This window comes from Silurus meridionalis, chromosome 18, assembly GCF_014805685.1.
Source record: "Silurus meridionalis isolate SWU-2019-XX chromosome 18, ASM1480568v1, whole genome shotgun sequence".
Taxonomy (NCBI): domain Eukaryota; kingdom Metazoa; phylum Chordata; class Actinopteri; order Siluriformes; family Siluridae; genus Silurus; species Silurus meridionalis.
The window spans coordinates 18,618,040-18,630,852 of NC_060901.1; positions in this window are offsets into that span (position 1 = coordinate 18,618,040).

Below are 12,813 nucleotides of genomic sequence, written 5' to 3' on the forward strand. Positions count from 1 at the left end.
CACACTCCGTGATCTGTCGGCGTATATCATCGAGCACTGTGGGAGCGAGTCCCAGTCTCCAAGTGGACTAAGGAATTAGCCGATAAGTGGAAATGTTCTCGGAGGCGTCGTAAAATGAAGAACTAGCATGTGGTATTTCAGCAATGCAAACCAAGAAAAATGGGTCCCTAGTAACCTCCTTTGCTCCTAAACCAGCCCAGATGTTTAGGCCTAGTCTTTTCGCTCGTGGTTCCACATGTTCTGACCAAGAAGGCAAAGCATCATGAGAGAAGAAAGCAGAATATCCTGTTATAAGCCTGGCAAATTTTTGGTTCAACAAAAATAGGTGAACAGAAAGACAAGAACCATGTTAGAATTTCCAGATGTTAACCCTTTACCAGAACTTAACCGTTGCCCTTATACATGTCCGTGGATGGATCTACAAAGATAACAGTGTGGATTTAAAACATTTCAGTTCGAGTTTCATTCACAACCATGCAATCTGTAAAATGGGTCATACTGACAATCTCGCTGATGATGCAACACTTCAGGGGGTATGTAATTAAATGCCCTTAGTGGATCAACTGGAAGTGCAGTGATTGAGAAATGGAAGCGTATGGGGAGCAACAACAGTTCTACAAAACCACAAAGCGGAGTCAATGAGAGCTGGATCACGTTAAGGTCGCGTAAACATCACGTGAACATCGCCAAACTGATTATTGCATCACTTTTTCAATTCAGAGTTCCAGACTGGAAGCAACATGAAGATCATTTAATGAGGTGTAAAGCAAGTCATTACTGGGCTCAGTGGAAAATTCTAGAGTGAAGAATCACATTTTCATCTGGGCAGTCTGGTGGACAAATCTGCATTCGGGAGAACCGGGAGAACCAGGAGAACGCTACCTATCAGAATGTGTGTCAGAAGTAAAGTATGATAGAGGGGATAATGGTTTGGGGCTGTTTTTACCAGTCGGGGCCCCTCATTCTCATTGGGGAATGTTAATGCTAATGCTAGAGCAGACCTTCGACTTGACTTTGGGGACGAGCCTTTTCTGCTCCAGCACGAACTGAGGTCTTGTTGGTGACATGCTCTGATGAGTTTGGAGTGGAGGAAACTTAGAGCCCTGACCTCAACCCCTTTGGAACACCTTTGGAAAGGATTGTAATGTCAATTGCAAACCAGGCCTCCCAGTTCAACATCCAAAATATGGTAGAAGGTCGTCCCAGAAGAATTGGAGGCTATTATTGCTACAAAGATAGGAGGGGAGGGGCAACTCCATCTTACATTGTGCATGGATTTGGAATGGGGTGTCTGGAAAAAACTCCTTGTATAGGTGTGATGTCCAGGTCCATACTTTCCAGCCAATATTTTAGATTGTACATCTTCAGAACATTTTCAGAAATTTCTCTGTCCTATAACCAATGTTAAAAAAACCTGGTTGAAAAGAACAATATCCGCTAAGAAGTGACGATTTCTAATGATCTATGGAAGGTTCCACAAGGTTTCCTTCGCCTAAGGTCAATTGTGGGAATTAGTGTTTAAAGGATGGGTATATCGTCCACAACATAAAAGCATTCCCCATGGATCAGGATAAAGAGGTTCCCGAGAAAGAATGAACTAATTATTTTGCTAGCATGATTCTTTTCTGGAGTTGCTCTATAATCTTTACGCAATCTGGTCAACTCTGTTATGACCAACTCAAACATCTGAATCAGATTGCGAGAAAGCGGCAGATGGCAAAAAAAGTCAATGAAAAATGATGCTAATTATAGCTAAGTTAACGTCTCCGGTTGTTAAAATCATTGTGTTGGGAGACACTAAATTGCGCATGTTGGTTTTAGGGGGGTAAGGAGCGATTCGAGCCAAAAAGAAATAGAGATGAAAAAGAATAGAAAAAGAGATGATTTCAGATAGATTATGTATCCATATGCTTTAGTTTACGAATGAAAGTTTTGCCTTGAACATGTTATTTTTCCCACAGACTTGAAAGGACGAGCACAGCAATTGTTTTAAGGCGGACAGAATACTATATAAACTATTTTTAGAATGCACAATTTGACATACAATATACAGACAAAGGTTCAAGGAACATCAGAGCATGAAATTGCTATGTCAAGCTTTTTCAAAACATCCCATTCCACATTTGTTTATTTGCTCCTCTGGCTGGAGGTCCGCTAGATTTTATACGTTCACAGTTTATAGGTCTATAGCAGCAAGATCATCGACAACAAGCCCATATAAAATATACTACTTGCTTTTTAATGTCCCGCTGGTCTGCGTCTCCTAAATTAAGCTAGGTGCAAATTTTATGCTAGCACATGCAAAAGCTAGCTTGAAAAAAACAATTTTTGGGGATAATATAAATAGCTGGAAAAGTCAACTATCCAAATACTTTTGCTCATTTTGTAGAAGCTCTTTCTTCTCTTTCCCAATGTTAAATAGTCGTAGACCTGATGCGTTTTCACTGACCCCGACACTCCTTTCTTTCAGACACTGCAGCCAAAGTAAACCTAAGAAAAACCCCAAAGCCGAAACAATGCACTTCGGATACTTTCTTGAGATTAATGACATTTTAAATTCTTCATGGAAAAAGGAAACGAATGACTCTAGTAACCGAAGACTAAGGGACAGTAAAGCACTGCGTTTCCTTGGTTTCGAGCGACCACAATACGCTGTGTACCGAGCCAAAGAATGCGATACGAGAAGGAGGAAGGAAAAAAAGATGTTTGGCAGAGTAGAGAAGGTTATTTGTAGTGTTGTGAAAAAAGGGAAATTTCTTCAGTTTGTGTAAATCGTGTAGACTCTGTGATGAGGACCAAAGAAATGACTGACCGTAAAAGTAGCATAGGGTGGCATTATGTATCACATGTAACACACACACAAACATTGCATTTACAAAAGCTCAATGCATTCCTTCGAGAAAACATGAAAAACATTCTTGTATATATTTTCATGTTTGCTTTGAACTTCCGATTTGTGGAAATTTTCATGACGTCGCTGGAGACTAAACCGAACGTTCAACAGGGTCATTCTGTTCAATATCTAGCTTTCTATTGATTACTGATGGCGAATGCGAAAAAAAACGAATGCAAGAAAATTCGTATCATATCGGCCATTACAACCCCCGAGAGCGCAATCTTGCTGCCACAAGTGGTTAAATTATTCCACCGAAAGTATTCGCACATGACCACCAGGACACAGGAGGGTAATTGAATTTCCAGTCAAAGGTCCTTGAGCTCTTAGCAACGTTTGGAGCTGTTCCATTGCAATCAACCTCCAGGGTCTGAGCGGTACAAGCCTTCGTCAAATCCCCATTGAGACATTCCTATACATTAAAACAGAGACCTGGTTATTCAAAGTACCTCCACACACACACAACATTTATAGAGTACTGAAATCAACCCCATGTAAGGTAAATACTGTATGCATTCTGGAAAATTCCCAGCAAATGCCTAGGGTATTTATTAATAATTCTATATGTAATAAGTGCGCCACCCTGAAATAACGGGAAAAATAACCTGAACAAAAGCACACAGGTGCGGCCCCCATTTAAAATGTATTTGACCAGCAAGTATCATTAATCGAAAACAACAACAGATACAAAAGAAATAAGGGACACCATTAGAACAACGGTATATAGGAAGCTAAGGCTAAGAGATTTTTAACTTTTTTTTTTGCACGGCAAAAAAAAAAAAAAAGAACTCCAACCAATCAGACAACCCCGGTGAAGTATTGTCTCTTGGTGCAGCCAAAAAGCGGCCCGTTTCATGAAGTTCCTATGACTGGAAACACAAAAAAGAAAGAGAAAACAACACAAGAAAAAAAGAAAATCTGTCAATTAAACATCACTTAACAAACCAGTCACAAAAACAGTTTATGATCTTCCTGTACAAATGTATTTATTTGGCTCCATTAACAACACACAACTCCTATTTTAGTTGGCCTTATGACTAGTAGGCCATGAGATCAAATCCCAGCACCCATAAGCTACTCCTGTTTAAGCAAGGCCCTTTAACCCCTCAACTGTCCAGTTGTATAAATGAGATAATTGTAAGTTGTAAGTCTGGGGACCAAATGACATAAACGAAAGGGCAAGGTGGTAGCTTAGTGATTGAGACATTGGCCTTTGGATCTGAAGGTCATAAGTTCAAATCCCAGTCACAACAAGCTGCCACTTTAACCCTTCACTGTTTGGTTGTATAAATGAGATCATTTTTAGTCTGGGGAACCGTGTCAGCAAGATGGCAGCTTATTGTTAATGCATTGGACTTCGGATCTGAAGGTTATGAGTTTAAATCCCAGCCATATCAAGCTAACACTCCTGGGCCCTTATCCCTAGAGTTTACAACACATGTATGGAGTTCACTCTGGCTGCCCTTTCTACAATTATCTATTGCTTGGACATGATGTTATTTTGATGTAATACATGATGTAATTCATCTACATAATATGCACACTGAAATCATTCCTTTTAATCCTGTAGTTCTTTGGGTTTTTGGGAACGTCAAAAAATAAGTGTATTATCATATTAACTATCCAGAAAAACCCAGTTATATTGGCTTAATATTGACTTGCAAATCCTAGCAATTCATCAATGTACAATATATTTATACCTCGATAGCCTCAGGTTTTATGGATATTGCTACATATTACTACAGTATGAAATGAATAGAGGTCAGGGCTCGTCTGTTCGAGGCTTTAGGATAGACTTGGCACAGTAAAAGAGGCATAATTTATGTCCTCACATAATGCAGATATATACATAAGGCTTTTCCTGGACACGTCTGCGGTGTTACAAGATGCATCTGGTTCGCATTAGCCTATCCTGCTGAGCTTTCTGGTTGTTCGACATACATATTTGGAATCAAAGCGATACTCCCAATACGACGGTGGTGGTGGGGAAGGCATGGAGGGGTACAAGGGGTCGGCGAGTTAATGTAAAAGAGAAATGTATATTGATCACACCAATGAACGCAAACACAAGGCTAAAAGGTGCTATGCTACATTTCCTAGAGGTGTCAGCCCCCCTACCATCACCCAACCCCCCCCCCCGAACCCAACAAACAGCTTTATTGCTATTCTATTTGACATCTTCTTATGGATACTTAAAAGATACGAGTATTAGCCGTGCTAATTATGCTTTTGCAATACGTTCCTTCAGCAACAGTGCATTTTACAACGTTATTAACTGAAACCTCAAAGTCACGTACTCTTGCTTCATATCGGGCTCTGGGCCAGAAATGGGAGTCCGACCCTCAAGAAACCTTTCATTTGCTTTCCGAGACAGTGCCGAGGCTTCTTTTTGTGACAGCCTCAAAATAGCTGTCTCCTTTGTTCCTGCTTAGCGTTTCCTGTTACAATCTAAGGGCGAACCGCTGATGGGATCCAGATGCCGAGTTGTAAGAAATGGGCTTCGTCTTTCTCATTTATTTGAGTTTTCGCCCCAAATTACCCCCTCCAAACACTCGCACATACACACTTCCCTCTTCCAGTTCCATGAGCGTGTATCCAAAGTGCAAACAGTGCAAACAGCTCCCACTTACCACAAGCTACAAAAACACACGACGATGACATATGCTCTCCTGAGTGAGCTGACTTCTTCTATGTTCAGATCTATGTGGATTGATGGTCAACATGATTTCATTCCACCACTTGGTCCTTCAAAATAATGCTTTCATACATCACTATTCCCTTGTCCACTGTTCAGCAACTGTAAAGATCTAAAAAAACTTAAGAACACCCCACGGTTTTGGAGGGAATTGGATCTTTTTTGATGTGCAAGTCAGCATTCACCCCCACACCCAGGCAGGAAGAAGAAACGATCAATGGAGCAGCCATGAAAACATTTTAAAAACTTCTTTCAAAGACAATTTCGGACTCTCTTTTTGCAGCGGCGGCTTGGGAACCTGTGGTTTTATTTCATGCAGCAAAATGTTTAACAACTTTGTGATTATAAGGGTGCATCAAAAAAGACTTGCCATCAGACTAGTTAAAGGTTAAGGGCCTTGATCAGGGGCCCAGTGGGGGCATTTCGGTGTGGCCGGGATTTGAATTCATGGTCTTCCGTTCCAAAGTCTAATTATTTTTTATACACTGCTTTCAATATACACCAAGCACTCAAATAGATAACTGCATTATTGTGGTTGCCAGATTGCATCAAGGCAGGCAGGTTTGGAGAAGCATCACCTGTTAAATTCTTATTATAAACATTAACTGTCCAGTTAGGTTGAGCTTTTGGTCATGGCAGTTTCACTTTCCTGTTTATACAGTAACAGGAGTAAAGCCTGATGTGTGAAATGGTAGCTCAGTGATTAAGATGTTGGACTTCTGCTAAAAAGGTTGTGAGTTCAAAACCTAGTTCCACCAAACTGGGCCCTTGAGCAAGATCCTTAAGACTGAACTGCTCAGTGTAAACAGGACACGTGAAGGTTTATTAACAGTGAAGCATATTGTACTTATCAGCTACATCAATGTCACAATCCCAGAGGAAGTCCTATCTTTCTGATTAGCAGGACCATGGATAATCATTTAGTAGCTAATTTAAATTATTAGCAGGATTTATTAGGAGCAGACCGGGTTCGAAGCCAAGCCCTCTTTACATCCTACTTCTCTTTGCTAAGCAATTTAGTTTTGTCTTCTAAAATAACCATGTGGCTGTGACACCTACTTGCTTCATTAAATGGGTTTCCTTTTTCTTACCGCACTTTACACAGTCACATCATGCTAACATGCATTTTTGGGCTTACTTCTCTTTTTTTTCGTATCTAAGCTTCCCTATTAGCTTTGCTAATTGGTAAGCAATAGACACATCTGAATACTAGCGCTTCTGCAACACGCTTGTACTACTCTGGCTTTGTTTTTTCTATTTTTGTTTTGTTCGCCGGGCCGTTTTTAGCATTGCAGTGATCTATCCAGGCTTTCTGAGGGCCTGTGAACCATGTTTTTTTTCCACGCTGAAGTGCACGTTTCACAGCTACAAGGATGACCCCGGGGTTAATTGAGCAGCGACACCAATTATCCCGCCTACAAAAAATAAATAACAGAGCATGATTAGAGTTTCTTTCAAAGCACGCTATTGTATCTGTAGTCATGGAGACAAGAGTTGAACTGCTGCGCCTTTATTAGCATCCCGAAGTGAATTTGATTTAGCCCTTAGTAATTCAAATACAATACACTGCTGGCTAGCATCAGAGTCTTGGAAAGCCAGTTTAAAAATGCAGGTGGCTACAACTTCTTCTGGTTTAGGAGATGTGGTGGTCAGTGTCATCCTGATAATTGTAAGCTTTAGGTAGATAAATTACCAGCTTTACTGAGAACCTACTTGTTGTGACAGCAAGTGCACTGATAAGGCAGAACAAACATCCTGGAGGGGGTGCTTGCATCCGGAAGTGGTGAAGAAATTCCACTACGCTGATGAACCAAACTAAGAAGACCCACACTTGATAGTGAATTGAATTGGATTGAATGGCCAGAGATAACCAGCCTCTTGGAATGGTGGATGGATTGAGGACTGTCATATCAGTTAATGAAAATAATCCTCAAGCACGAGGACCTTGCGAATGTTTTGTGTTGATTCCACTTGGTGCACCTTTCAATGATTGATGCATCAGATCTTTTTTTTTTCAAAGGGACCTGGAGGTTTTTAATGTGTCTCTGCAAGATATAAAGAGGAAACTTGGGGCAGAAACCATGTTGGTTGAACATGACAAAAAGTATTCATGACAACACCAAACCTGCAACACCTCTGAGATGATTTAAAATACTCATTGCACCAAGGCTTCTTTAGGACCCAGCAGTGGCAGCTTGGTGGTGCAGGGGCTTGAACCCCCAACTTTCTGATCCGTACATTTACATTTATGGCATTTGGCCGATGCCCTTACATTTGTCTCATAAAACTAACCAGCTATGGGGTTAAGGGCCTTGTTCAGGGACACGGTGTCAGCTTGATGTGTCTGGGATTTAAATTATAATGACTATCAGATCTAAAGTCCAATGCTGTAACCACCAAGATACCATTCAGTATCCCAGAGCCTAAGGAGGGCAGCATGCAAAAGTCCCAAAACTAGCATGACCTTGCCACCCTCTGTGGCAGCTTAGTGGTGCTGGGGTTTGAACCCCTGACCTTCTGATTAGTAGCCCAGAGCCTTAAACGTTGAGGAAGGCAAAATACAAAAGTCGTAAAATTAGCATGACCTTGCCTTAGCACTTGCTAACTAAATCCTGCAATCCAACAAGATTCATTTCAATGTCAAGTTTCTATTCAAGTAATAAAATATGTAGCAAAGCAAGCAGAAAATGTTGAATGACAAGGCCTGCTTGTCCTACATCAGAACAATCGAGGCAATCGAGCAAATTTGGGATAAATGCAGAATGTTTAAAAGCACATATGAAAACCTTTTGTCCATCAGGAGATCTGTTTCCATCACAGTTCACCACTCAAACCTTATTATCCGTAGTCATGTCTAATAATAATTGCCAGAAGGTATATCCATATTTGATATTGACATATCCCTGCATTCAATTTGCAGCCAGTTATTGCTTACATTTTAACCCAGGTTTAATGTAATCTTGCCCCAGAAACAAATGTTGCGTATTGATCCTCTTCCAAGAAAAATGAAATTAAACTATTGCTTCCAGGCGTCTGGCCGAGAAACGTCTGTGTAGCCGGGTCTCCCGGGAGGGATGTGCAAGACAAGTGGTATTCCCCTCACCCCAGTCAGAGCAGATACACGACAGTCAGAAAGAAAGAACCTTTATTTGTCACATATTCTATACGTAACAGCACGGTCAAGTTATTTCTTTGCATAGTCCAGCTTGTTAGGAAGTGCTGAGTCGACCATGATACAGCACTCCCGGAGCTAAGAGGGGTTTATGGCCTTGTTCAAGGGCCCAGCAGTGTCAGCTTGGTGGTACTGGGACATGAACCCCTTACCTTCCCATCAGTAGTTCAGAGCTCTACTTGTTAAACTGGCTTCTAAACTAGTGCTTGCGAACTAAATCCTGCCATCCAGTGGGGTTCATTTCAATGTCAAGTTTCTAAAAAAATTAAGCAAAGCAAGCAGAAAATAATGTAAATACATGACAAACACCAGTCCAGATGTACCTAAGTAAGGCCTGGCAGAAGACTACAAAGTTAATTAATTTTGATAAAGGAAGTGATAAAGGTACAGCTTATCTGGAGCAGAAAATGGTTCCTACAGTGAACGGTCCAAACAACAAATAGGACAAAAAAAAACATGAAACAGCTGGCAAACATAAACTCTGTCCTCTGGTAGTTAAAACCTGTGCTTTGAACCCGACTTCACAGTTGAACCAAAGAAATTGGTTTCTTCCTATGACGACTGTTCCAGAGGTGTCAATTCAGCTTCAGTCTGTCACATTTGGCTGTTATTACTACAGCTGTAAACTCTTAGGGGGGAAAAACTGTGGGAAGTGGGGAGTAATGTGTCCTCATGTCCTTAATGCTTCTTTTAGCTGCATCTTTTCGGAACTCATTTGGTGTAGAGCGCAACAGCTGGAGAACACTATTATATGCTCCTGTAGATGAAACATCCAAGCTATGAAAGAACACGTATGGAATTATGCGACCAACAAAAACATGTTAAGCAAAACAGAAAATGTGACAGTTCTTACGGTTTTAAAGTGATTTTAGAGCATCAGTGTTCTTGTGCAGAGGAAAGGGTGAGTAAAAAGAGTAAATAGCCCTAATAGTGCTACTATACCTACTGTACAAATCCAAATTATGGCAAGAAACTCTCAGGTAGGGAAAGAGAAAAAATCCATCACTACTTTACGAAGTTATTCAGTCTGAAATATCTCAACAGCTTTAAATGTATCCCCAAGTGCAGTCTCCAAAGCCATCAAACTATGCTATGATGAAACAGGCTCTTATTTCAGGAAAGTAAGACCAAGAGCTACCTCTGCTGCAGAGGATAATTTTAATTGAATTACCAGCCTCAGAAACTGCCAGTTTGCTTACTTCTTGAAGTTCAGGTGGCAGATTTATTTAAACATCCACTGTTTAAAAGAGACTGTGTGAGTCAGGCCTTCATGGTCAACTAGCAGAAAAGACTTGCTTTGGCCAAGAAGCACAAGGAATGGGCATTAGATCAGTGGAAAATATGTCCTTTGGCCTAAAATGTCCTTTTGTCCTTTGGTCTGAGTCCAAATTTGAAATTTTTTTGTTTGAACTGCCTTGACTTTGTTAGCGGTACAGACGGTGAATGGACACTTCCTGAAATTTATGGTTCCCACTGTCAAACATGGAGGGGGAGGTGTGATGGCTTTGTTGGTGACACTGTTGGTGATTTAGTCAAAATTTAGGGCACACTTAACCAGCATGGCTACCACAACATTTTGCAGCGACATGCCCTCCCATCTGGTTTGCACTTAGTAGAGCCATCATTTGTTTTCCAACAGGATGATGAACTTATACACATTTGTTCATCAAGGACATCTTTGGATGCAATTTTCCTTCACTTGAACAAGAAGATCCAAACTTTTTCCAGCATGGTAATGCCCTCTGTGCACAAAGCCAGCTCCATGAAAGTATGCTTTACATGGGGTGGAGTGGACGATCTTGAGTATCCTGCTATAAAGCTATTTCTATATTCAACACCTTTGGGATGAATTCCCACTGACTGAACCCCAGGCCTCCTCACCTTATACCAGTACCTGACTTTCCGAACGTCCTTGTGACTAAATGAGTTACAAATCTCTACAAATTCTAGTGGAACACCTTCCCAGAAGAGTGGAGGATATTGATACACTGATTGTGGCATGGGATGTTTAAAAAGCACATGTAATATATGCACGTTATATATCTTGACGAAGGTACAACTTATTTATGGAGACCTTTGGGACATCCAGTGTAGTAGTTTTGACACTACTTAGGGATGTTGTTACTACCTAGAGGTATCTGATGCGACTAGGCCCATGAATCTGTACCAAGTCAAGCTGAAGATGGAAATGTTGTATTTTTTAAATAGCATAGTAACGATATTTTATGTAGTGAGCTTCTAGTCCTCTTGAAAATTCTCATGTCCAACAGGAAGTCTAGTGTTTTACAGAATATCTCTTTTTCCTACACTTTTCCGTATGTCTTATTGTATATCAGTAAAACAGTGTATCTCCTAATTACCCGAATGCTTTAGCCTGAAAAAGCACTTGCCCCACTTGCCTCCCCTCTGTGAACAGATTTCTCAACACCTCTTTCCTCACAGGCCTCAAAACAACAACACGGGATACGTAATCAGGGCCACGGCTTCGACGCCCCCCAATCGGTCACACGGAGTTTCGGACAGAGAGCGAGAAACAGTCTCAAGTTTCTGCAAATTAATGACCCCCAGCTGAGACAGAAAGAACTGGGCAGAGCCTGAAGATCATCAGGCTGAAACAGTTCTCCGAAGAGCTCTTTTAATTTCAAGGAACCTGGTCTTTGAATTCTGAACAAAACAGAACATCTAGTGAGTGCGATCGAGTGTCCTTTGGGTCGACAAGTTGTTTGGGGTGCCGTGGTGGTGGAAATGGCTCATGACAATTTGTTTGAGATTGGAAAAACTTACGGTGTTTGGGCAAATTTTTGTGGACACTCGATCAAGAGATTTGTTCATGTTTTTTTTAACATCTAACAATGATTTGTGGAGATTTGTTAGGTACTGATGTAGGTGAGATGAGGAGACCAGGGGTGCAGTCAGCGTTCACATTTATCCCAACAGGGTTTATAGCGCTATAAAAGCAAGGTCTTACATTTATGGCTTTTGGCAGACGCCTTTATCCAGACTGAAATTCAACGGAGTAGTTCAGGGTTAAGGACCCTGCTCAAGGACCCAGTGCTGGTTGCATGCTGGTGCTTGGATTTAAACTTATGACCTTCTGATCTAAGCTACCTTACCCGCTGATCTACCACCTCCCCAGGCTTTTTATTCCATCCCATGTTAATCCCATGGGCTTCCTACTTCAATTCAAGGGAAAGTTTTATGCCCCGCATCCAAGGGCATCTGATGCAATTTTTTGGCTCCGAATTCGCCAAGAAGAACCGCATATAGCATTCGGAAAAGTTTCAGGTTGTCTATAAATGGTGTCTGTCTATCCTGGTAAAAATTCCCAAATCACCCCACAAACCTAACTTCAGTTACCATACTGCCCCCTATAGGCTTTTTTTTGAAAATGTCTCAAATATTTATTGCAATTTGGGGGTTTTTTTTGTTCTTTTCAATGAAAACATTTTTATAAAACTTCAGGTTATGCATTGATTTTACTTTGGTCGTGTGTGTGTGTGTGTGTGTGTGTGTGTGTGGTTTCAGATTTCCTCATACACTTTATCTAGTTTAGGGAATTACATGGCCAGGGTTTGGTTGAATAATTTATGGACTGATGGAATGTGGAATGTGGACATGCGATGATGATGATGATGCCAATTTTTTCTTTTTTTTGAATTTAGACTTTGATTTTGCGCTTACGCAACTTTCAAGTATTAAATAAAAGCATGATTGAGGAAGAAGCTCGGCCAATGAGAGAGAAATGAGAGGTGAAAGAGAGAGTGTGTGTTCACATTAATATATATAAATATGTGAGTGTGTGTGCATTTGCGTTTACATATATATTCATGTCATCTGACTCACCGTTAATCTGATTTTTTTTTTGTGTGCTTCTCTGGGAGCCATGGAAATGCCCCGAGAGAGCGTGTGGGGTCGTGGTGGGAAACACAGCGGCGGCTCTTTAACTCATGACATCATGGCTCAAAGGCCATTTTGCGACTCGCCAACTTGTAAAACGAGCCCCTTGATTTGGTTAGTGCCGCTCTGTTGGTGATGGGTTACCGCTCAAGTCTT